General features: G+C 44.0%; 1 protein-coding gene across 2 annotated transcripts in view; it reads left to right on the top strand.

Moving 5' to 3' along the window:
* Positions 1-262: 262 nt before the first annotated feature.
* AGPAT4 (1-acylglycerol-3-phosphate O-acyltransferase 4) overlaps positions 263-25193 on the top strand; it is a 100231-nt gene continuing 75300 nt past the window's right edge. Inside the window, exon 1 of one of the 2 annotated variants that reach the window (XM_010598850.3) lies at positions 263-438. The gene's annotated coding sequence lies outside the window, so the exon portion shown is untranslated. The remainder of the gene's footprint in view (positions 439-25193) is intronic. The other variant, XM_003419229.4, reaches the window with a different exon arrangement.

Below are 25193 nucleotides of genomic sequence, written 5' to 3'. Positions count from 1 at the left end.
GGAGTCGCTAGGCGCTCGGGCTGGAGGAGCCTTGTCACCGCGGATGCAACAGGGCTGGAGACTGGGGACCGGAGAGAGGCCATGAGCCGGCGTTGTGGGGGATTCTAGCAGGCTCCAGAGCCGGAGGCTGCAAACGTGAGTCCACTGCAGCACTTGCTCGCACTAATGGGAAGGGGCAGGGAGTGACTCACGTTACACCGCTCGCTCTCCCCTCCCGGTAACTGCCAAAGTGGAGCTTTAAAAGGAAGTGACATGGGCGGGGAGAGACGTCAGCGAGGACCACTTTTTTCCCCTCCGAAGGGCCCACCCCGTGGGTGGAGTCTCGCGTTTTCCGTCCAGTGTTGGCTGACTTACAGCTCCAGAAACTAGTGGCAGTTTGGGGCCCAGCCTGCTCCTGTCTGCTCCCTAAGTGCAGGCGTCCAGGCAGCCGGACACGAGGTAGGTGCCACCGTGCCATCGGCGGGCCGCTGCGCTCCGGGCGTGGCCGAGCTGCGTCCCCTGGTCCCTCTCCTCCTCTCCCGGGCTCGGGGCGCCGGGCAGGGGAGGCGCGCCCGGGGACAGAGGCAGGGGGCTGGGCGGGCGGCGGCCGCAGGGACGGTGAGGATGCGGGCGCGGCGCCCGGGAGGCCGAGAAGGCTGATCTGCCGGCACAAAGGGACTGACGCTTTGCGCTCGGCCGGCCGAGCGTGCCTGCCCGCGTGGTGATCTCCAGCTGCTGCGCTGGGCGTCATTTATTACCTCCCCACCCCGGGCTGAAGCCTTTTCTCTGCGCTGGGTGATGGTTCCTGTTACAGACTGGTCGCTTCTGTGTCGTGCAACATGTTCTTCCGTCTCTGGGGTTTCTATGGCAACCACAAAAATACCACACCGAACGCAGCCCCGGTAGAAATGGATGCATGTGTCTGGTTGGGAGTGTGGTGCTTTCTGTGTTTGCGATGGTTTAGGGTTGCTACCGCCCAGTCTGCCTGGGTGGCTACCCCTCCTCACTTTCATTTTGGTTTTTCCCAAAGGCAGGAGGGCTGGGGGAGGGGGGTTGTCAAGGAAACGGGCCTTGGTAATTACCTCTTTATTTACCTAACGTGCTGCCTATGAATTTCTCCATCATATCTAGGAATTTAAAAAGGAGAGCTTTGATGTTCTCGGAAGGCTTCAATTTCAGTCTTTTTATAAAAACTCAAAGGTTTCTCAAGATAGGATGTTAATGCAGTGATCAGCTTAAGGGGAAAGAGCCATTCTTTGTAGGAGGCGAGATGCTTGGAATAAAGTTTGAGAAGGTGTTTGGACATAAACACTGATAATTATATGATCGCTGGCCCGGGTTTGCCTAAACGTCCAAGTTCTTAAAAGATAAGTCTTTGCTCTAGTTGGAACTTATTTAGCACAAGGTCTAAGTTCAACAAGTATGAGTGGGTAACGAGTGGGAACTAGCCAGCGCGATTCACCATTGTTCGCTTCGTGTGTTGTCTTCATGTTGGTTACCCATGTTGGTCACCCTCATCACGGTGAGGGCTGATGGACCTGCTGTTTTCCAAAACTGTGAAGGAGTTAACCTATCTGTGATGGTTAGCCAGCATCCTAAAATGATCCTCATTGGAAAAAAAAAAAAAACCTTGAGAAAGGGAGTAAGAAAGTGTGTGTGTGTGTGTGTGTGTGTGTGTGTAGCATCCGGAGAGGAGGGGCAGACAGAATCCTCAGTTAAAACTACTGAATGTTCTCAATATTCTCAGTGGAGAGTAAAAGGATTGATTTCCTGGAAAAAAATTAAAAAAGAAACATGGGAGAAAATAATTATCTACCTAGCAGTATTCAGGGTTAAATATTAGAGTCAAATAATGCATCTGTTAGGAGGAGATAGTCCAAATGGGTCTATTAATAGGAGCCAGGTAAACTACCACTTCTATTCAGTACACCTGAGGCAACGTTTGACAAGGGACACCATGCTTTTGATGGGCATCCCAAATTACCAGATTGTTGTTGTTAGGTGTCGCTGAGTTGGTTCCGACTCACAGTGACCCCATGTGTGTCAGAAGAACTGCTCCATAGTGCTTTAACCATTGTGCCACCAAGGCTCCTGAGAGTAGACAGGAGGAGAGAAAAAGGAATTCCTTTGTAGAAACTTCCTGTTATTCTTAGGTACTGTCGAGTCAATTCTGACTCATGGCAACCCCGTGACGGAGTAGAACTGCTCCAGAGTGTTTCCTAGCCTGTAATCTTTATAGAAGCAGATCACCAGGTGTTTCTCCTGTAGAGCCAATAGGTGGGTTTTGAACTGCCGATCTTCTTATTAGTAGGTGTGTGCTTAACTGTTTGCACCACCAAACCGTAAAACCAAACCCAGTGCCGTCGAGTCAATTCTGACTCATAGCGACCCTATAGGACACAGTAGAACTTGCCTTACAGAGTTTCCAAGGAGCGCCTGGTGGATTTGAACTGCCAACCCTTTGGTTAGCAGCCGTAGCACTTAACCACTATGCCACCAGGGTTTGCACCACCAGGGCTCCTAAATTACCAGATTAAACCCATTGTCATTGAGTCAGTTCCAACTGAGTGACCCTATGGGACAGATTAGTGTCTACAAAATAAATCAGTAATAATCTCATCCTCAATTCTTAAAATTGCCTATAATTTTGGATAAAGATTCGTGAAGGTCAGTTAGTCCTCACAATGCCTCCCACTACTGAAGCCAAAAGCATTACTTACAAACCTCAGAGTAACCCTAAAGAGTGGAAGCAGGAAGAAGATATAGTTTTAATGAGTACTACTTGTCAAGATCGTTATCAAAGTATGTTATTATCTATGTTTCATAAAATTTATTATAGTGCAAGAAGTCTTAAGTATACAGATACAAAAGTTATCTGAAAATGGGAGCTAAATCGCTTGGAACAAAACTAACTGGAGCTGAATGAAGTTAAAGACAAGAGAATTACTTAAAGGGCATAAATCATAGAAAAGTGTCCTTCAAAAGATAAGACACTCATTTTGAAAAGGACGTGTTTGTGACATGGAGAAGTGGTTGGATTGTAGGTGTTCGATGTTTTCTAAGAGTTCTGGAAAGGAGATGTGCTAAGTTACTTGTTCTAGTCTGAAGTGGCCCACAGAATCAAAAACCCATTGTCATCAAGTCGATTCCAACTTATAGTGACCCTATAGGACAGAGTAGTACTGCCTGCCCCACAGGGTTTCCAAGGAGCAGCTGGTGGATTCCAATTGCTGACCTTTTGGTTAGCGGGTGAACACTTAACCACTGGGCCACAAAGGGTGTGGACTTCCCACATGGTCCACAGCCATGAAAGTGTGTGAGCCAGTCACACTCTGAAAGCAGTTTCCAGACCTAGAATTTCACGACAAAAAGCATAATGGAAATGGAGTTTAAAGGAGAAGTAGCAAGAACCATTTGAAAGCAAAACAACAACAAAATGTTTTTCTATATGTGGGCCCTGAGTAAAGTTTAAACAAAGAATTTGCAGCAACCTAGAGAAGGTAAAAGGAGCTAGAGATGGATGCAAAGCAAATTCAGGGTCCTGTGACCAAGCCACGTAGGGTAATGCCAAGGAAATGGGTTCCAGAGTGGGAGTCAGTCACCCCTCGACTGTGATTTCATTTTGCAAGATTCTGAACTTTCATCTGTGACATTTGCCAACAAAGTAGAGGTTGTTCTTTTCTCGAGGCTGTGCTCTTGAGGTTAAAATCCACTAAGCAAGGGTGGCAGAATGTGTAGATGAACAGACAGCCACCTAGAGCTGGCAAGAGGCTAGAGCAAGTAAAAAGGGAGAGGGGAAAAGGAGGTGGATCTAACCTGAGGAGAATACAATGAAGAATGGCTTTGTGATGACAAAGAGGTTTTAAAGGAGAAGAGGCAACCAATTCAAGGGGAAGAAGGCCAGGGTGTACCAGATTCTAGGGCAGAAGATAAGAGATGGATCATGGTTCAAGGCTCTTGTACCAATAGGGTGAAGCCAGTCTTTGGGAGAGAAATGGGGCAGGTATCCTCTGTGCTGTTGGAAGAACAAGTAGATACCAGTTCATGGTCAGGTTCATTTATTTATTTTTTAAATCAGAACAAGAATGACTGTTAGAAGGCTGTGTGAGTTAGAAGACAGAATCCTTTCTAACTCAACTGCATTTGAGTTGAAGATCAAGAACTAAAGGCCCGATGTAAATCAGACTTTAAATAAGAAATGTGGGGAGAGGAAACCCTAAAATCTTCCACGACATCATCCTAATCCATACCGTTGCCATGGCTTTAAATCGTGGCATGCTCAGATGAGCATTTGGCAAATTTATTTCATTTTGTGCAATCTGCTGTATTCTGGAAAGGAGGTCTAATGAGTATGGGAAGAAGCTACAGTCACACTTCTGAATGGATTTTGACACTAAAGGCTTGGAGAAACGTGTGATCAAGAGTGGCTTAATAATCACCTAACATTACCCAGAGCTTAGGTGACTCTAATTCCCTGATCTTTGTCTAAGACAGAATCAGCCTGGGAAGCAAGCCTTGGTACTCTGAAATCTGGCTTCAGGCATGGGCTAGGGAAGCCCTGCAATCCCTGCCAAGGCCCCAGGAAAGCAGAAGCTTAGAGCATGAACTCATTCTTTGAAAAATATTTATCATGCACCTGTCATATGCCAGGTGCTGGGGACTCAAGCGTACACAAACTAGACACAGTTTAAAAAATTACCGTTTTCAAGTATCTGAAGGTTTTAAAGGGAGATACTTCGCCTGGGTGATTTCCATTTTCTTCTAATGACTGAATAAGAGGAAATATCTCAAAATAAGAGCAATTTTTGGTGAATGTGACCATGGAACAATCTTTCTAACTTGTCTTCCTTTATTCTCCAAGAGGTTCTCTTGCTCCATCAAGATTTCCTGTTTTATTTTTGTCTTCATTCTGCTCCTTCAATCTGGCTTGCTCTACTTTACCTTTTATGCTAAGTCTTACCTTTCAATCACCATTCATTCATTTATTCACACAGACCTACATACATGCGTACATATATACATAAATCATTCTTCCATCTATCCATCCATTCATTCATCATTTAACAATCAGTGTTGAGTATCATGTGTCAGGCACTGTATATTATGAATAAAGCAATAGATAGGAAACCATTTCTTCCCTAAGGAAGTTCAGGATCTAGCAGAAGAGATGGTTGTGGAAGCAGCCCCTGCAAAGAAGAGGTGTTAGTTTTGATTCAGGCATCTATTGGCTCACACTGAGGACACTAGATGTTTCTTCACTGAGCGACTTTATTGGTAGATGCTGTTGGGCGCAGAGGGAAAGAGTGGGTTGCAATTGACTGTTGTCCATTTTTCTTCTGTCTTCCACACTGGTTGAGCATATGGCTGGTGTCAATAAACATTTGTTGATAAACTAAATGGGTGGGACTGGGATTTCTGTCCCTGGAGACAGAGGGGGAAACCCTGGTGGCATAGTGGTTAAGTGCTAAGGATGCTAACCAATGGGTTGGCAGTTCAGATCTGCCAGGCGCTCCTTGGAAACTCTAATGGGCAGTTCTACCCTGTCCTATAGGGTCGCTATGAGTCAGAATCGACTTGATGGCCCTGGGTCTGGGTGGGGAGACTGTGGGATAGTTGTGAAAGGCTTGTGTATTTGCTTTCTGTAAAGCAGAAGCTGAGAGAGATGATCTCCCAAGGGTCCCTCCAATAGTGAATTACCTGTAGACCTCTACTCAGAGGGTAGTATTTTATAAAAGAAAATCTCCCTCCTCCCCCCACATTATATGTCCATTGGGTAATTGGCCATCCTTTTGTCATTTAGAGCTAGATCTCCCAGAGCACATTGCAAGTCTGTGTCTCATACCACAAGCAGGTTTTGACCCTTTGCAGCTTTCAGCCAGTCTTTTATCGAAATAAAAATTCACTCTGAAAGTTAATGGAGAATTAAATACTCAGCGTGAAGCACGTTAGAACCTAGATGCAGTACTTTCTGTCTGTATTTCCTGATGTCATGAAGCTCCTCTTGGCAGGATTATTTCTCCCTACTTAATTTGTACCTTCAGGATAGAAATTATATGTATCCACATGACAAGGTTCGTCAGGAAAACCACCCTGTTCTCCTTCTCTGACCTTGGGATAAGAAATTTAGCAAGTTCTTCTTTCCTATTTTAATCCCAAATGAGATTAACTTCTCCCTTCAAATGAAGCAGTTTGGTTACTGTGGTTGGCACAGATCTCTCCCTTCTGAACTTGGGCTGTACCTGATAGGCATTTCTTGGCCATTTCTACCCAGGAGAGGTGAAGAGGGGAGTCCTTTGGGCTTCATGGTGATATGAAGCTGGGCAGTGAAATTCCTTAGACTGGGGGGTGGCAGTAACCTGCAGAGGTCATCGGGGACACTGAGGTGATGGCATACCTCTAATACATGGCAATGATGATAACCAGTAAGCCAGGTACTACAGAGTCAATTCTGACTCATGGTGACCCCAAGTGTTTCCGCGTAGAACTGTGCTCCGTAGGGTTTTCAATGGCTGTGATCTTTTGGAAGTAGAGCACCAGGTCTTTCTTCCTAGGTGCCTCTGGGTAGACTTGAACCTCCAACCTTTTGGTTTATAGCTGAGCACATAACCTCTCTGCCACCCAGGGACAATGATAATAATGTTGTTGTTGTCGTTAGGTGGTGTGGAGTCAGTTCCAACTCATAGCAACCCAATGTACAACGAAGTGAAACACTGCTTGGTCCTCTGCCATTCTCACAATCGTTGTTATGCTACAGCCCACTGCTGTAGCCACTGCGTCAATCCACCTTATTGAGGGTCTTCCTCTTTCGCTGACCCTCTACTTTACCAAGCACGGTGTCCTTTTCCAGGAGCTGGTCCCTCTTGATAACATGTCCAAAGTATGTGAGAAAATGTCTCGCCATCCTTGCTTCTAAGGAACGTTCTGGCTATACTTCTTTCAAGACAAATTTGTTCATTCTTTGGGCAGTCCATGGTATATTTAATATTCTTCACCAACACCAGAATTCAAAGGCATCAATTCTTCTTCTGTCTTCTTTATTCATTGTCCAGCTTTCACATGCATATGAGGTGATTAAAAGCACCATGGTTTGGGTCAGGCTCATCTTAGTCTTTTAAGTGACATCTTTGCTTTTTAACACTTTAAAGAGGTCTCTTGCAGCAGATTTGTCCAATGCAGTGCATCTTTTGATTTCTTGACTGCTGCTTCCATCGGTGTTAATTGTGGATCGAAGTAAAATGAAGTCCTTCACATCTTCAATCTTTTCTCCATTTATCATAATGTTGCTTAGTGGTCCAGTTGTGAGGATTTTTGTTTTCTTTATGCTGAGATATAATCCATACTGAAGGCTGTAGTCTTTGACAATAATAACAAACCTGGATGCCATCGAGTTGATTCTGACTCATAGTGACCCTATAGGACAGAGTAGAACTGCCCCATAGGGTTTCCAAGGAGCGCCTGGTAGGTTTCAACTGCCAACCTTTTGGGTAGTAGCCATAGCTCTTACCCACTATGTCAGCAGGGTTTCTGACAATAATGATAGCGCACCTTTACTGAGGGCCCCCTGTGTGCCAGATGTAATTATATGAACTTCACATTTATTGATTCATTGTATCCTCCTAACAAATCTAGCAGACAGAAACCATTATCCCCCCCTCCATTTTATAGATAAAGGAACTGAAGATGAGAGAGATTGAGCAACCCACCTAGTATCATAATAAGTAGCAGAACCAAGATTTGAACCCAGACCATTGCATTCCAGAATGCAGACTCTGAACCCCTGTGCCAGGCACCTGTGATATTGTCATCATCAGTCTGTTCCCAATGCCTAGCACAGTGCCTCGTACACAGGAGACACCCAGTACATACTTCTGAAATAATGAACAAACACCCACCACATCAATCTTTCCCTTGCATGCCTTTCATTCTAGTTCTGAAGCACTGCAGAAATCCTGCAAGAGAGTAAAGGTCAGAACTTGGACAAAAACTAACAGCCATGCTGATAAGATACGCTGCTACAGTTTCCAAGGGCTTTGTTGTTTTGTCGTGGTTTAGCCAGAGAGGTAGAGAGGATGGCGGAAGGAAAGGACCCTGTGATTAAAAAATCTGAGTGACATTGCAGCACATAAATTAAATATGAACTCTTCTCAAAGCCAGTGTTTAACCAAGAGTGCAACCAAGGCTGCTCTTAGGGATGCCTGTGGCTGCTCTTAATGGTTGCCGAGGGTGTGGGGGCGATGGAGTCAGAGGTTTTCTTCTCTTTTGTTGATTTTCACCAAATCTATCACAGAGTTTAAAGGCAGATTGTTATCTGTAAAGACATTGCCAGTGCTTATCTTAGACAAACTTAGAAATGAGAATGGGAGAAATGAATTGATCCAGGAGTGAAATTTGGTTTCTTTCCCAACTCCATCAGCCCTCTGCTGAGCTGTCAGCTCTCTGTGGGCAGAGGTTAACCAAGGCTGATGAGATTTTAAAGAACCGTTGGTCCAAACCAAGGGCTTCTTCTCAGGATGCTGTAGCCATCAACGTACAATCAATGCAGCCATCGATGGGCTTCGCACTGGTCCCCGTCGTAAGACATCCTGGCTCATCTTCCTGCTCTGTCCGCTGTGGGGAAGGAGGTATGATGACCAGCTTCCTTCCCCGAATGTGCAGATAGCTTGGTAACCCTTTGTACCCATCTCCCTCCCTCTAGCCCCTGTCTTCCTGAGGGCCCCACTCCACTCCACACATCCCGGATCAGAACTGTGAAATACTCGTTCTAGATGCTTAATTACTGCACTGAGAGCTTCTTATGGTTGGGTGCCTTCGATTCTGACTCACAGCGATTCCATGTACTACAGAGTAGAACTACGTCACAGGGATTTTTTAGGCTGTAATCTTTACAGAAGCAGATTGCCAGGTCTTTCTCCCTCAGAGTCACTAGCTGGGTTTGAACAGCCAACCTTTTGGTTAGCAGCCAAGCACTTACCCGTTGCACCACCAGGGCTCCTTGCACTGGCAGCTTGTTGACGGTAAACCAGTTGCCATCTAGTCAACTCTGACTCATGGGGGAGTGGAACTGGGCTCCACAGAGTTTTCAATGGCTTATTTTTCAGAAGTAGATCATCAGGGCTTTCTTCTGAGGCACCTCCGGGTGGACTTGAACCACCAACCTTTCAGTTTGCAGCCAAGCATGTTAACCATTTGCACCACACAGCAAATACCTGTTTTGATGGCATGGGGTGTTTGATTGCACTGTTCTTGGCTGGAGCAGAGCCTCCAACACTGATGGGGTTGGAGTCTAGAGGCAGATGAGCACAACAAGTCAGGCACTCAGTCTGCCTGAGCTACCTCACCCTCCCCAGACCCCTCAGGTGCTCCACAGGGTGACGTTTAGGACAGGGCTTCTCAGTCTCAGCACTGTTGACACTTTGGGCTGAATAATTCTTTGTTGTGGGGGCTGTCCTCTGTGCTGGAGGATGTTCAACAGCATTCCTAGATGCCCACCCCCACCCCAATTGTGACAACCAAAAATGTTTCCGAACAACAGTTGCCAAATGTCCCCGAGGACGAAATCTCGCCCCTCCGCCACATAAGAACCACTGCTCTAGGCAGTTTCCGCACATCAGACCGAGAGATCAGGTTCTTCTGCTCCCTGATCGAAAGCAAACCCTTCTTGGGAGTAACTTGGCACTAGCCAAGCCTACACAGACCAGGGTCCAAACCCAAGTGGCAAGTTGTTAATTTAAGTCAATAAATGCTTTCAGTAGGAATTGAATAATAATAATGAAGAGCTAATTTAAAAATAGATGTGTAGCCATAATGTTTTCAAATGTCTGGAGCCTTTGCGTCATCCTCAGAGCTAGCCAGGTGAACAAGAGTGAGCGTGGGGCATGGCTGGATGGTCAGGTAGGCTCCTGTCATCCAGACCCAGGTAGCAATTCCACAGCAGGGAGAGGATCCTGTTTAAACAGACCTTGCCTGCTTCTGCCTAGCGGAGTGTGTTGTTATGGTTTGTCATTGTGTGCCATCGAGTTGATTCTGACTCATAGTGACCCCGTGTGACAGAGTAGAACTCCTCCATAGAGTTTTCTAGGCTGTAGCCTTTATGGGAACGGATCGCCCAGTCTTTCCTCCCGCAGAGCTAGCGGGTAAGTTCGAATTGCCAGCCTTTTGGTTAGCAGCTGAGTGCTAAACCACTTTGCCACAAGGGCTCCTTTAGCTGAGTTTAGCTTTCCTAAACTTCCTCTGTTGAGAAAGCCCCCTCCCATGGAATGGATTAACCCATCTGAGAAAGCATTGTTTAACCAGTTACTGTTTGAAGAGAGAGCCACTGGGAGGACTTAACTGACTTTACATATCCTTGCTCTGATGTGCAGAAACCCTGGTGGCGTAGTGGTTAAGTGCTACAGCTGCCCACCAGAGGGTCGGCAGTTCGAATCCACCAGGCGCTCCTTGGAAACTCTATGGGGCAGTTCTACTCTATCCTATAGAGTCGCTATGAGTCGGAATCGACTTGACGGCACTGGGTTTGGGCTCTGATGTGCTGATTTAATCCCCCTTTTCCTAGGCCTGAAGGAGTTTCTGGGTGGTGCAAATGGTTAAACACTTGACTACTAACCAAGAGGTTGGCACTTTGAGCCCAGAGGTGCCTTGGAAGAAAGGCCTGGCAGTCTGCTTACAAAAGATCACAGCCCTGAAGACCCTATGGAGTGGTCCTGGTCTATACACATGGGGTTACCATGACTTGAAATTGACTTGAGGACAACTGGTTCAGGTTGGTTTGGGTTTCCCTAGGCCTGTAGTCCCTGGGTATCACAAAAGGTTAACGTGCTCAGCTGCTAACCAAAACGTTAGAGTCCACACAGCACTGCCTTAGAAGAAAGGCCCAGTGATTGACTTTTCCAAAACTTGGCCATTGAAAACACTATGGAGCGCAGTTCTCCTCTAACACACATGGGCTCACACTGTGAATGAATGATATTCCCCCAGCACCAATCACACTGACTTTAAGGACAAGCTAGTTATTTACTTGCCTCTTAATAGCCACGCCAGTAGTTACTGGTACTTCACTTAGACACGAGGGCCACTTTTACAGCTTTCCCAGAAACCATCTACCCTATTCCAGAAGTGTCCACTTTGATGAGGCATCAAACCACAGCCAATGCCTGGCACACATTGTTATTGTTAGGTGCCATCGAGTCAGTTCCAGCTCATAGTGACCCTATGTTCAACAGAACGAAACACTGCCCGGTCCTTGTGCCATCCTCACAATCATTGTTACGCTCGAGCCCATTGTTGCAGCCACTGTGTCATTCCGTCTCACTGAGGACCATCTTCTTTTTCACTGACCCTCTACCAAGCATGATGTCCTTCTCCAGGCACTGATCCCTCCTGATAACATGCCCAAAGTATGTGAGACGTAGTCTCGCCATTCTTGCTTGTAAGGAGCATTCTGGTTGTACTTCTTCCAAGGCAGCTTTGTTCATTCTTTTGGCAGTCCATGGTTTATTCAATATTGTCTGCCAGCTCCACAATTCAAAGGTGTCAATTCTTCTTCAGTCTTCCTTATTCATCATCCAGCTTTCGCATACATATGAGGTGATTGAAACACCAAGGTTTGGGTCAGGTGGACCTTAGTCTTGAAGGTGACATACACCTTTCTTGACTTTAAACCATGCCGTATCCCCTTGTTTTGTTCAAATGACTGCCTCTTGGTCTACGTACAGGTTCCATATGAGCACAATTAAGTGTTCTGGAATTCCTATTCTTCAAAATACCTGTGGTTATAATCCTGTTTGGAAACCCTGGTGGCATAGTGGTTAAGTGCTACAGCTGCTAACCAAAGGGTCAGCAGTTTGAATCCACCAGGCACTCCTTGGAAACTCTATGGGGCAGTTCTACTCTGTCCTATAGGGTTGCTATGAGTTGGAATTGACTCGACGGCACTGGGTTTGGTTTTTTGGTTTTATAATCCCATTTGAGAATGGGTTTTCTTTTTTATGTTCATGAGACAGTATTAGCGTCGGGTATGTTTCCAGTTGATGTCTTTTCAAATATAAAAGAAGATTAAATAAGCAGAGATGCAGGAAGATAGATGTCACAGCAGATGAAGATCACCAAGGAACCAAGAAACAAGGACCTTTCCCCAAAGCCAACAATGAGAGAGAGCCTTTCTCTAGAGCTGGAGCCCTGCCACTTGATCTATGTTCAGGTTCCACAATGAGCACCATTAAGTGTTCTGGCATTCCCAGTCTTTGCAATGTTACACATAGTATATTATGATCCACACAGTCGAATACGTTTGCATAGTCAGCAAAACACAGGTAAACATCTTTCTGGTATTCTCTGCTTTCAGCCAAGATCCATCTGACATCAGCAATGATATCCCTTGTTCCACATTCTCTTCTGAATCCAGCTTGAATTTCTGTCAGTTCCATTTTGATGTACTGCTGCAATCATTTTTGAATTATCTTCAACATAATTTTACTTGCCTGTGATATTAATGGTATTGTGCAATACTTTCCACATTCCATTGGATCATCTTTTTTTTGAAATAGGCGTATATATGGATCTCTCCCAGTCAGTTGACCAGATAGCTGCCTTCTAAATTTCTTGGCATAGATGAGTGACCACCTCCTGTGTTGCATCTGTTTGTTGAAACATTTCAGTTGGTATCCGTCAATTCCTGGAGCTTTGTTTTTCACCAGTGCCTTCAATGCAGCTTGGACTTCTTCCTTCAGTGCCATTGGTTCTTAATCATACGCTACCTCCTGAAATGCTTGAACGTCGACCGATTCTTTTTGGTACAGTGACTTTGTGTATTCCTTCTATTTTTTTAGATGCTTCCTACATTGTTCAATTTTTTGCACACATTGTTGTTAGGTGCAGTCAAGTCAGTTCTGACTCATAATGACCCTGTGTACAACAGAAGGAACCCCTGCCCAGTCACGCACTATCCTCACGATCATTGTTATGCTTGAGCCCATTGTTGCAGAAACTGTATCAATCCATCTTGTTGAGGGTCTTGCTCTTTTTCACTGAGCCTCTACTGCACCAAGCTTGATGTCCTTCTCTAGGGACCGATCCCTCCTGATAACATGTCGAAACTATGTGAGATAAAGTCTCACCATCCTCACTTCTACGGAACACTCTGGTTATACTTCTTCCAAGACAGATTTGTTCTTTGTTTTGGCAGTCCGTGGTATATTCAATACTCTTCTTCAACACCATAATTCAAAGGCATCAATTCTTCTTTGGTCTTCCGTGTTCATTGTCCAGCTTTCATATGCATGTGAGGCTATTGAAAACACCATGGCTTGGGTCAGGCACACCTTAGTCCTTAAAATGGCATCTTGCTTTTTAACACTTTAAAGAGGTCTTTTGCAGCAGATTTGCCCAGTGCAATGCATGGTCTGATTTCTTGACTGCTGCTTCCATGGGTGTTGATTGTGGATCCAAGTAAAATGAAGTCCTTGACAACTTCAGTCTTTTCTCCACTTGTCATGATGTTGCTTATTGGTCCTATTGTGAGGATTTTTATTTTCTTTATGTTGATGTACAATCCATACTGAGGGCTATGGTCTTTTCTCTTCAGCAGTAAGTGCCTCAAGCCCTCCTCAGTTTCAGCAAGCAAGGTTGTGTCGTCTGCATAATGCAGGTTGTTAATGAGGCTTCCTCCAATTCTGGTGCTCCATTCTTCTTCATATAGTCTAGTTTCTTAGATTATTTGAATAAGTGTACAGATTGCATAAGTATGGTGAAAAGATACAACCCTGACACACACCTTTCCTGACTTTAAACCGTGCAGTAACCCCTTGTTCTGTTCGAATGATGGTCACTTGATCTATGTTCATGTTCCTCTTGAGCAGAATTAAGTGTTCTGGAATTCTCATTCTTCTCAATGTTATCTGTAATTTGTTATGATCCACACAGTCGAATACCTTTGCGTAGTCAATAACCACACATAAACATCTTTCTGGTATTCTCTGCTTTCAGCCAGATGAATGATGTTGGATTCATCATCAAAAAGTATATTTCAAGATCTATTCTGAAGTACAACACTGTTAGTGATAGGAAAATTTCCATATGCCTACAAAGAAGATCTGTTAACATGACAATTATTCAACTTTACACACCAACTACCAAGGTCAAAGATGAAGAAACTGAAGATTTTTACAACTTCTGCAGTCTGAAATTTATCAGTCATGCAGTCAGGATGCATCCATAATTACTGGCTATTGGAATCCAAAAGTTGGAAACAAAGAATGATTGGTAGTTGGAAAATATGGCCTTGGTGATAGAAACGATGCCATAGATCGTTTGATAGAATTTTGCAAGACCGACAACTTCTTCATTGTAAATACCTTTTTTCACCAACGTAAACAGTGACTATACACATGGACCTCACCAGATGGAATACACAGGAATCAGATTGACTACATCTGTGGAAATAGACGATGGAAAAGCTTAATATCAGAACAAGGACAGGGGCCAATTGTGAAACAGACTATCAATTACTCATATGCAAGTTCATGTCAAAGAAAATTAGAACAAGTCCACAAGAGCCAAAATACGACCTCAAGTATATCCCACCTGAATTTAGATTAAGACCATCTCAAGAATAGTTTTGATGCTGTGAACACTAATGAACACTAATGACAGAAGACCAGATGCGTTTTACTATAGAATTCTTCAATATTCTAACTGAGGCTGGAATTTTTTCTTCAGCTCTTTCTACTTGAGAAATGCTGAGTGTGTTCTTCCCTTTTTATTTTCCAACTCCAGGTCTTTGCACATTTCATTATAATACTTTGTGTTCTCGAACCATCCTTTGAATTCTTCTGGTCAGCTCTTTTACTTCAGCATTTCTTCCTTTTGCTTTTGCTACTCTGTGTTCAAGAGCAAGTTTCAGAGGCTCTTCTGACATCCATTTTGGTCTTTTCTTTCTTTGCTGTCTTTTTAATGACCTTTCGATTTCTCTACATATGATGTTCTTCATGTCACTGCACAACTTGTCTGGTCGTTGGTCATTAGAGTTCAATGCATCGAATCTGTTCTTGAGATGGTCTCTAAATTCAGGTTGAATGTTCTCAAGATTGTAGTCTGGCTCTCATGGGCTTGTTCTAATTTTGTTCAGCTTCATCTTGAACTTGCAAAGGAGCGATTGATACTCTGTTCTGCAGTCAACACCTGCCCTTGTTCTGACTCATAATATTGAGCTTTTCCATCGTCTCTTTCCACGGATGTAGTTGATTTGATTCCTGTGTATTCCATCCAGTGAGGTCCACATGTGTGGTCGCTGTTTATGCTGTTGAAAAAGTTATTTCCACTGCAAAGGTCATCGGTCTTGCAAAATTCAATCATGTGATTTCTGGCATCGTTTTTAGCAGCAGCACCGTATTTTCCAACTACTGATCCTGCTTCTTTGTTTCCAACTTTTGCATTCCAATCACCAGTAATTATCAATGAAACCTCCAATAAAAGCTCTGAACACAGAAGCTCTAGGCGTAAGAGACAACCAAACTTGTTAAACCAGTAATTCAACATTACACATAGTACATAAATTGGTTCGTGGTAAAATCAGATGAAGCCTAATAAAATGCATAGGCTTTTGAAAACAATTTTCCTTGCTTTGCACTTCATGTTTGGAGTTGTGATCCACATGGTTGAGCCTGTCCTCAACTAGGTATTTTACTGTCTCTTAAATGAGTGACATGTTTTAGCAGACTTTTTGGCTTAATCTGAACTCGGTTATGATAAACTCCTTGTCAGAGTTCCTTTTCTCCATTTTCAATAGCCTCCTTTTTGTAATGCAATTCCCTTGCACTGCATCACACAAGCATTCCAATATGAATTTCATCCAAAGAGATGGTCGTATTCTCATGTACAGATTGCTTAGCACCTGGAAAATCTGGTAACACTATTTCCATTCTCAGATGATTCATGTGAAATGTTGGGTCAGTTGGTACTTCATATCAATGTTTAATAACACGGTTTCAAAAATATTATGGAGACACATACACACATGTAAATGAAAGGATCCCATCTCCTTCCTTAGTTAACCCCCCAAAAAACCCAGTGCTGTTGAGTCAATTCCGACTCATTAGCAATCCTATAGGACAGAGTAGAACTGCCCCCATAGAGTTTCCAAGGAGCGCCTGGAGGATTCGAACTGCCGACCCTTTGGTGGGCAGCCATAGCACTTAACCACTACGCCACCAGGGTTTTCCCTTCCCTAGTTATGTTCCAATATATCAAAGAAAACTTGATTTGCTTATTTCTGGGCAAAGTCCACATCTCTGATTTTTTCTCCTCCAATAAACCAAACCAAAACCAAACCCAGTGCCGTCGAGTCGTTTCCGACTCATAGCAACCAATATCTTACTGTAAAGGAAAAATAAAAAAGGCGGGATAGTTTCACCAGCCATCTGTCAGTTTCTTGTACTATGGTGGCTTGCGTGTTGCTGTAATGCTGGAAGCTGTGACACCAGGATCACCCATGATGGGCAGGTTTCAGTGGCACTTCCAGACTAGAACAGACTAGGAAGAGAGGTCTAGCAATATGTTTCTAAAAAGTAGCCCATGTAAACCCTATACACCACAAAAGCATATGGTCTAATACGGTGCTGGAAGATGAGCCCCCTAGGTTGGAAAGTACTCAAAATACACAACGGTGGCAACAATGGACTCAAGCATACCGACCATAGTGAAAATGGTGCAGGACCAGGCAGTGTTTTGTTCTGTTATACATGGGGTCACCATGAGTTGGAGCCAACTTGACAGCAACAACATTGGGGTAATTAGATGTTGGGTTCTCCTCTTCCCCTCCGTTACAACAAGCTCTATCCAAGCTTCTTACCTCCCCCAGCAGGTCCAGGCTGGGTGAAGCTTCAATCACTGGGCGACCCTTAGAATGAGGGGTACTGTCAGGACAGCTGCTGAGGACTTGGATTGCCAGATTTCACATACATGACCTTTTGTGTGAAAAGACATTCCCAAGGAAAGAAGCCTTTATGAGAACATGAGGATAACTTACCATAAAATAGTGACGAGACGAGAGATATCAGTAAACAGTAAGAGGTAAGGTGGTAGTGCTTATCCTAGAGACAGCTAAGACAGTGGCTGGAGGAAGAGAGATCAGGAAGAACAGAACAAGAGCTGAACATATTCCAGTAGAAACGAGGGAATGGGCAAGAAGGTAGGTGATCAGAAGACAAACAGGAGATCCAAGCAACCATCTACCAATTGGACCATCAAAGGGACAGAGAAAAAGAAATAGCCAAGGCAGTCATGTGCTCAGGAAGGACTCAATGCCCTGCCTCACCCCTCTGACCCCCAAGCCTAGTGTTCACTGGTCAGTTCTGGTGGGGAGGAGGCTGGAAAAGGGGAAAGGCAATTGAAGGGCAAGACTATAGTCTGCACTTCCTTCCCAGAAAGAGTCACCTGGTGGTTATATAGCTTGGTTTCTTCTCCAACATGTCCAGAGAAATCTTCCCTTCAGCAGGGGAGACTGTAACCTTGCAGGGTCTGGGGCTGTGCCTCAAGCTGTCCAAACCACTGTGAAAAGTCTCCTGTTTTCTCTTTAAAATTCGCAGAAATTTTGCATGTTATATCATGACACAACCATGTTTGTTTTAGTAAAAAGAAATTATACTTTTCTCCTGGATCTCTCAGCAAGACCTGACCCTCCGCTGTGATGAGAGCTGTTTATCCTGCAGCTCTGCCTGTTCCCTAGTACACAGCCAAAGGGATGCCTGGATGCGCAGGCCTTGGTCCATTAGTGTCCTGTGGCTGCCATGACAAAGCATCACAAACTGGGTGAGGGGGTGGGCTTGGAACAACAGCAGTGTATTCTCTCACAGTTCAGGAGGCTAGGAGTCCAAGCCGGGGCTTGGCAGTGTTGGTTCCTTCCGGAGCTGTGAGGGAGTCTGCTCCATGCTTCTCACCCAGCTTCCAGTGGTTTCCTTGGTGCTCCTTAGCTTTCGGCAGCATTACTCCAGTCTCTGCTCCCGTCGTCACATGGCGTCTTCCCCCTGCATCTCTTTACCTTCATGGCTTTCTCCTTCTGTTTCTTTCTGGCTCTGTGTCTGTTCTTATAATGCAGGACACCACTGAGATTGGATCAGGACCCACTCAACTCCAGTGTGATCTCGTGTTAACTTAAGTAGTCACATCTGCAAAGACCCTACTTCCAAATAGGGTAAGGGGAGGTTAGGACTTTAACATATCTCTTGGGGGGACACAAATCAGCCCGTGACACTTGGTTTTAGAAGTTTGCATCCACCTGTTGACCAGGTCAGGAAACTAACTAAGCCCACACTTACTTAGACATAGGATGTCCACACAATTTCCCAGTACGTATTGCATCGGGCAAATCTGCTGCAAAAGACCTCTTTAAAGTGTTAAAAAGCAAAGATGTCACTTTGAAGACTAAGGTGCACCTGACCCAAGCCCGTGGTATTTTCAGTCACCTCACATGCATGCAAAAGCTGGACAGTGAATAAAAAAGACCAAAGAAGAATTGACATCTTTGAAATGTGGTGTGGGCAAAGAATATTGACTATACCATGGACTGCCAGAAGAACAAACAAATCTTGGAAGAAGTACAGCCAGAATGCTCTCTAAAAGCAGGGATAGTGAGACTTCATCTCACATACTTTAGACATGTTATCAGGAGGGACCAGTCCCTGGAGAAGGACATCATGCTTGTTAAAGTAGAGGGTCAGCGAAAAAGAGGAAGACCCTCGATGAGATAGATTGACATAGTGGCTGCAACAATGGGCTCAAGCTTAACAATGATCGTGAGAATGGTACAGGACCAGGCAGTGTTTTGTTCTGTTGTACATAGGCTTGTTATGAGTCAGAACCGACTCAACAGCACCTAACAACAACAACATGAGAGACAACACAGAGGGCAGTGGTAGAATTCTCACTCTCCATGCAGGAAACCTAGGTTCTACTCCCAGCCAATGTGTCTCATTCGTAGTCTGTCAGTGGAGGCTTGTGTGTTACTATAATGCTGAACAGGTTTCAGCAGAGCTTCTAGACTAAGACAGGCTGGAAAGAAAGTCCTGGGGATCTACTTCCAAAAATCAGCCAGTGAAAACCCTGTGGATCTCAACAGTCCAACCTGTAACCAATCATGGGGATGGTGCAAGACCAGGGAGTATTTGGATCCATTGTGCATGAGGTCTCCATGAGTTGGGGGCTGACTCAGTGGCAGCTAACAACAACAACACAGGGACAACACTGACCAAGAGATGATCGCTGGTGTCAAGGAACAAGGAGTCAAGGGAACATGAAGAATAAGTGGCCATGGGGCTACCTTCACCTCTTGAAAGACCCTCCATCTCCCACTGCCCAGAGGAGGGTCCAGAGCAGGAGGCCAAGCAATACCTCCAGGTTCTCCTGAGTTAAATGTTCATACCGCCTTTGACAAGGTTTAGCTATCTGTCCTGCCTCACCCTGCCCTGAGAGACGAGCACAGTAGGGACACGGGGTGGAGCCCTTATTAGGAAATGCTACTGGAGGTCTGCCAGGCATCCACAGGACACAGCTGGGGTTCCACACTGTGAGGCATATGTTTAGGAAGAAACTCTCCATGGGGAGTCAAGCCAGAGGGTGCTGTCGGAGACCCACTCTTAAAGACAGGGTTCAGCAGTGTGAGAAGACAGGAGGAGTGGGAGGGGGAAAATAAGTCTTGATTTGGCAAAATTGGAACCAATATAAATAACTAAAATAATCGGTCACCTCTTAAAATTTTGGGGTCCTCTCTCCCCACCTCTCCTACTTAAACTTTAAACCCCAGTATTCCTCCAGAAGTTGTCAAGAATTTCATTTTGCTTGGAGCCACAAGCAACGCCCATGAAAGCAGCAGCCAAGAAATCAAGAGACACGTCGCATCAGGCAAACCTGCTGCAAAAGACCTCTTTAAAGTGTTAAAAAGCAAAGATGTCACTTGAAGACCAAGATATGCCTGACCCAAACCATAGTATTTTCAATTGCTTCATATGCATGTGAAAGCTGGATAAGGAAGACCAAAGAAGAATTGATGCCTTTGAATTATGGTGCTGGTGAAGAATACTGAATATACCACAGACTGCCAAAAGAATGAACAAATCTGTCTTGGAAGAAGTACAGCCAGAATGCCCCTGAGAAGCAAGGATGGCGAGACTATGTCTCACATACTTCGGACTTGTTATCAGGAGGGACCAATCTCTGGAGAAGGACATAATGCTTGGTAAAGTAGAGGGTCAGTGAAAAAGAGGAAGACCCTCAACAAGATGGGCTGATACAGTGGCTGCAACAATGGACTGAAACATAGCAATGACTGTGAGAATGGCATAGGACCAGTGTTTCGTTCTGTTGTACACTATGAGTCACACTCAATGGCACCTAACGATAATAGCATTACTTAATGCCAACTCCAGCCCCTTATTCTGAGGTCGGCTAATATCAGGGGGTGGTCTTTCTGGCCGAACCAGCCCCTCTTCCCTGCAGGTGGTTGGTAACACAAATCAAAGATGCTTGAATTCCAAGGTTTGAATTGCAACGTTTTCTTTTTCTTTTTTTTTTTAGAGATTATCTCTCACAAACCAAGGACAAAGGCCAAATCACTTTATGTATGTCTCACAGAAGGCTGCTTCCTGCCGCAGGCCACAAGCAACTTTGACTCACACCTATAGCAGCCCTCTTCCTTTCTATGGAACTGGGAGAACAGTGTTTGGAATGAGAGAATTTTCTGAAAAGTTGAAATTTTAACCTGAATTGCTAAAATATAAATCATAAACACTTTTGTTTTTGATGACAATCTTCCCACGTGTCCTTACAGACTTTCCTGCCTTAGTGAATAGTATAGATGGCCGCCAGAAGTAGCTCTTGAGCTACTGCTAACGTGTAAAGATGAACATTTTACACTATACAGCCCCTAAGGTGTTCAATATTCATGATTACATATTACAAGAATGCAGCTAGAAGCAAAAAATCTACTTCATAATTACAGAGAAAAGGAACATAGGTGACAAAACCAATAGCAGGAAATCCTTTACCCCTGGTTTTGTTTGTTTGTTTGTTTCTAACACCTCTCGGGTTTTTCTAAGTGGTGTGGTAGAAAATTATGGTAGAAAAAGCCTGGAAGGTTCTATCGTCCCTGACTAAAGTTAAATTATTGAGTTTTCCTACATCAAATATAGCTGAGTAACACTACATTATTAGCTAGATTTATTGAAAGTAAAAAATTCCACCCTTATAAAGTCTTTGCTTTGCTACTGATGGTATCTATGATATGTGTGCAGTATAGCTGAGACTTTCCACTGTCATTATGGCCGAGTTATTAATAAGCCATAGGCTGAGCATTGTTCTGGAACAGAGTGGGGCGGATATGACTGACCATTCGATTCATTCATTTTATGAATATTTATTAACCATCCACCACGAGCCAGATCCATGCTGAATACTGTGGATATAATGACAAAAACCACTTTAGCGCCTAAGGAATTTAGTCTTGTGGGAAGGTAGACATATACACAAAGGGAAATAACATTTATTGATGTTATATGGCCTAGGTACTGCACTGAATTTTTTATATTATTCGTCTCATTTATGTGGACTGCCAGAAGAACAAACAAATCAGTCTTAGAAGAAATACAATCAGAATGCTCCTTAGAAGCGAGGATGGTGAGACTTTGGCTTACTTTCTTTGGACCCGTCATCAGGAAAGACCAGTCTCTAGAAAGGGACATCATACTTGGGAAATTAGAGGATCAGTGAAAATGAGGGAAGCCGCTAATGAGATTGATTGGCACAATAGCCACAGCAATGGTCTCCAGCATACCAATGATCGTAAAGGTCGTACGAGACTGGGCAAAGTTTTGTTCTGTTATATAAGGTTGCCATGAGTCAGAGCCAACTCCACGGCGACTGATAACAACAAGAACACATGCAGTAAGTAATCATTACCCCACAGTGGTTAAATTCTATAACAGTGAACAGGACAGTGAATATAGAAGTGACAATGAGAAGACAAGGACAGATGCAGCCAGCCAATTGGCAGAGGCAGGAAGGTGGCACAAGCTTCAGCAGGTATTTGTAGAATGAACACACACTGGGCAAGTCATCAGGGAGGAAAGGGGCAGGGGAGGGCATCGGGCAGGTGGAACAAAATGGAGAGGGGCTCAGAAGCATGAAAGTGAATACTGTTTAGGAAATCCCAACAGCTGGGTAGGTCTGAAGGTCAAGACTCAGCTCAAGTGTGACCTCTGCTCAGGCGAGTTCCTGCCTGGTCGGGTAGGCACCCCCTCTCGTGCTCTTGTGTTCTGGAAGCATGCTGAACATTCTGGGATAGTAGCAGTTGGATTTCTGCTTTATAATTTGAATTGTTTTATGTTTCTAATAGTAGACCCAGCTTCTAGAGGCTGTTCAGTATCCTGGCTCTTCAGGATGATGACTCAGTAAATATTTGCTGAAGGAATGAAATGTATGCTCTGAGGAAGGCTAAGAGAAAATGGTCCTCACAGGGAGAGATCGCTCACCCATAATACCAGCAGTTCAACCAAAGTCGGAAGTGCATCATAGCAACAAGCTGCCAGATCAGATGGGCTTCTGTTAAAGAGGAGACTAAATCTCTTTCCCTGCATGCTTTTCTTCTATTTGTTAGAGAGGTGGGTATGCAGCTGAATACCAGACACTTACCAGTCTCAAACATTTACAAGTGAACTTGAACCTGTTTCACAGTGGAACTCCTGGGCATGTCTGATAACCATTATAAGAAACCTGGTGTAACGCACGGTTAAACTCTTGCCAGCCCTGAGAGGGTACTTCACAAGTATATGTAGTCGATTCTCATAACTCGCAGATTCCATGTTTGCAAATATGCTCACTCGCTAAAATTTATTTGTAACCCCCAAATCAATACTTGTGGCACTTTTGCAGTGATTTGTGAACAATATGCAGAGTGGCAAAAAATTTGAGTCCCCAGTGCGCATGCTCCTAGTTGAGGTCCAACAAGGTGAGGCTCCATCTTCTTGTTTCAGCTCTCATATGTAAAGAAGTGTTCTTTTCATGGTCTATTTAGTGGCACATGTTTTGCATTTTTGCACTTTTCATTGGTGATTTCACTTTTTAAAATGGCCCCAAGCTTAGTGCTGAAGTGTTGTCTGGTGTTTCTAAGCGCAAGAAAGCTGTGCTGTGCCTTATGCCTTATGCTTGGAGAAAATTCGTATGTTAGATAAGCTTCATTCAGACACAAGTTATAGTGCTGTTAGTTGTGAGTTCAATGTTAATGAATCAACAATATATATAAAAGTATCTTTAAGCAGAAACACGCATAAAACAAGTTTATGTATTAATCAGTAAACAAAAATATGCTTAGAGGCTCACGGGAACCTAACCTTGTGTTTCACCTGGAGCAATAGCTCAGTATTTGCTAACTCAGTGTTTGAGGCAACTTTATAGAACATAACTACTATGAATAATGAGGAAAGGATGTACTATTGGGCCAGCAACTGACTTATTTTTTACTCAGTGCCTTTTCAGGAGATTTTTGTTTACTTTCTGGCAAATATTAAATGTCTTCCTGAGTTGTACAGATTTGATGGTTTGCCTCATTGGTGAGATCATGGTGCCATTGAGTCCAGATGGTTTCTTGGGCATGTAAACTGTGAAGTCACAAAGGACCCCACACTTGGTTTTGTGCTCTGCTCTCACCGTCTTGAAATTCTTAATAATTTTTAAGCCAGGGGCTCTGTATTCTCATTTTGCACTGGGCCCCACAAATGATGTAGTTGGCCTACACTGAGTCCGGGGAAGTTTAGTGAGTCTTCACATAGGCCAGTTATCTTGTATAACTACATTCCCCTCCCACCCCCCAGCTCTGGACAGCTCTTCAAAAGCAGCACTGTGTGAGACACAGTGAAGATGTAAAACTAAATCCATCATCACCAGCAATTTATCAATGGCCAGTGTAGTAGTGGTATCATCTGAGCATATAAAGGGCAGTACATTACTGGTAATTGTCTCAGAAATAGTCTCAATTTTCTCCTTTGTATTGCTCAGTATATTCCATTAAGTGGATATACCACATCTTGTTTAGTCATCACCGGTTGATGGACACTTGGATAGTTTCAGTGTTTGTCATGGATTGAATTGTGTCCCCCCAAAATATCTGTCAGTGTGGCTAGGTCATGATTCCGTTGTATGATTATATGATTGTCTACCATTTTATCTTATGATGTGATTTCTCTGTGTGTTATAAATCCTGTCACTATGATGTAATACAATGGATTAGTGGCAGTTATACTGCTGAGTTCTACAAGATTTAACAGTGTCTTAAGCCAATCTCTTTTGAGATATAAAAGAGAGAAGCAAGCAGAGAGACATAAGGACCTCATACCATCAAGAAAGCAGTGCCAGGAGCAGAGCACATCCTTTGGACCTGAGGTTCCTGTGCTGAGATGCTCCCAGACCAAGGGAAGACTGAGTACAAGGACCTTCTTCCAGAGCTGACAGAGAGAGAGAGCAAGCCTACCCCTGGAGCCAACACCCTGAATTCGGACTTCTAGGCTACTGAACTGTAACAGAATAAACTTTTTGTTAAAGCCATCCACTTGTGGTATTTCTGTTATAGCAGCACTAGATGACTAAGACAGTATTCATCTAATTTTAAGTTTTAAAGAGCAAAGATGTCACTTTGATGACAAAGGTGCACCTGTGACTCAGGCCATGCCATTTTCAATCAACTTATATCCGTGTGAAACCTGGACAATGAAAAAGAAAAACTAAAGAATTGATGCATTTGAATTATGGTGTTGGTGAAGAACACTGAATATATCACACACTGCCAAAAAAACAAACAGTTCTGTCTAGGAGTACCTACAGCCAGATGCTTCTCAGAAGTGAGGATGGCGAGACTTAGTCTCACTGACTTTGGACTTGTAATCAGGAGGGACCACTCCCTGGAGAAGGACATTATACCTGGTAAAGTAGAGCGTCCGCAAAAATGAAGAAGACTCTCAACAAGATGAATTGACACAGTGGCTACAACAGTGGGCTCAAGCATTACAACGGTTCTGATGATGGACCAGGACCAGGCAACGTTTTGTTTTGTTGTATATAAAGTTGCTATTAGTCAGAGCCAACCTGACACCACCTAACAACAACAACTTAGTCCTGTTACCACTATATAATAGAAATAGATCCCATATTCCTTGCCACTCTACACCATCCCTGGCATC

The sequence above is a fragment of the Loxodonta africana genome, chromosome 1, assembly GCF_030014295.1.
Source record: "Loxodonta africana isolate mLoxAfr1 chromosome 1, mLoxAfr1.hap2, whole genome shotgun sequence".
NCBI classification, from domain to species: domain Eukaryota; kingdom Metazoa; phylum Chordata; class Mammalia; order Proboscidea; family Elephantidae; genus Loxodonta; species Loxodonta africana.
Note: the sequence above shows the minus strand (reverse complement) of the source record. Positions and strands in the feature narration are given on the sequence as shown.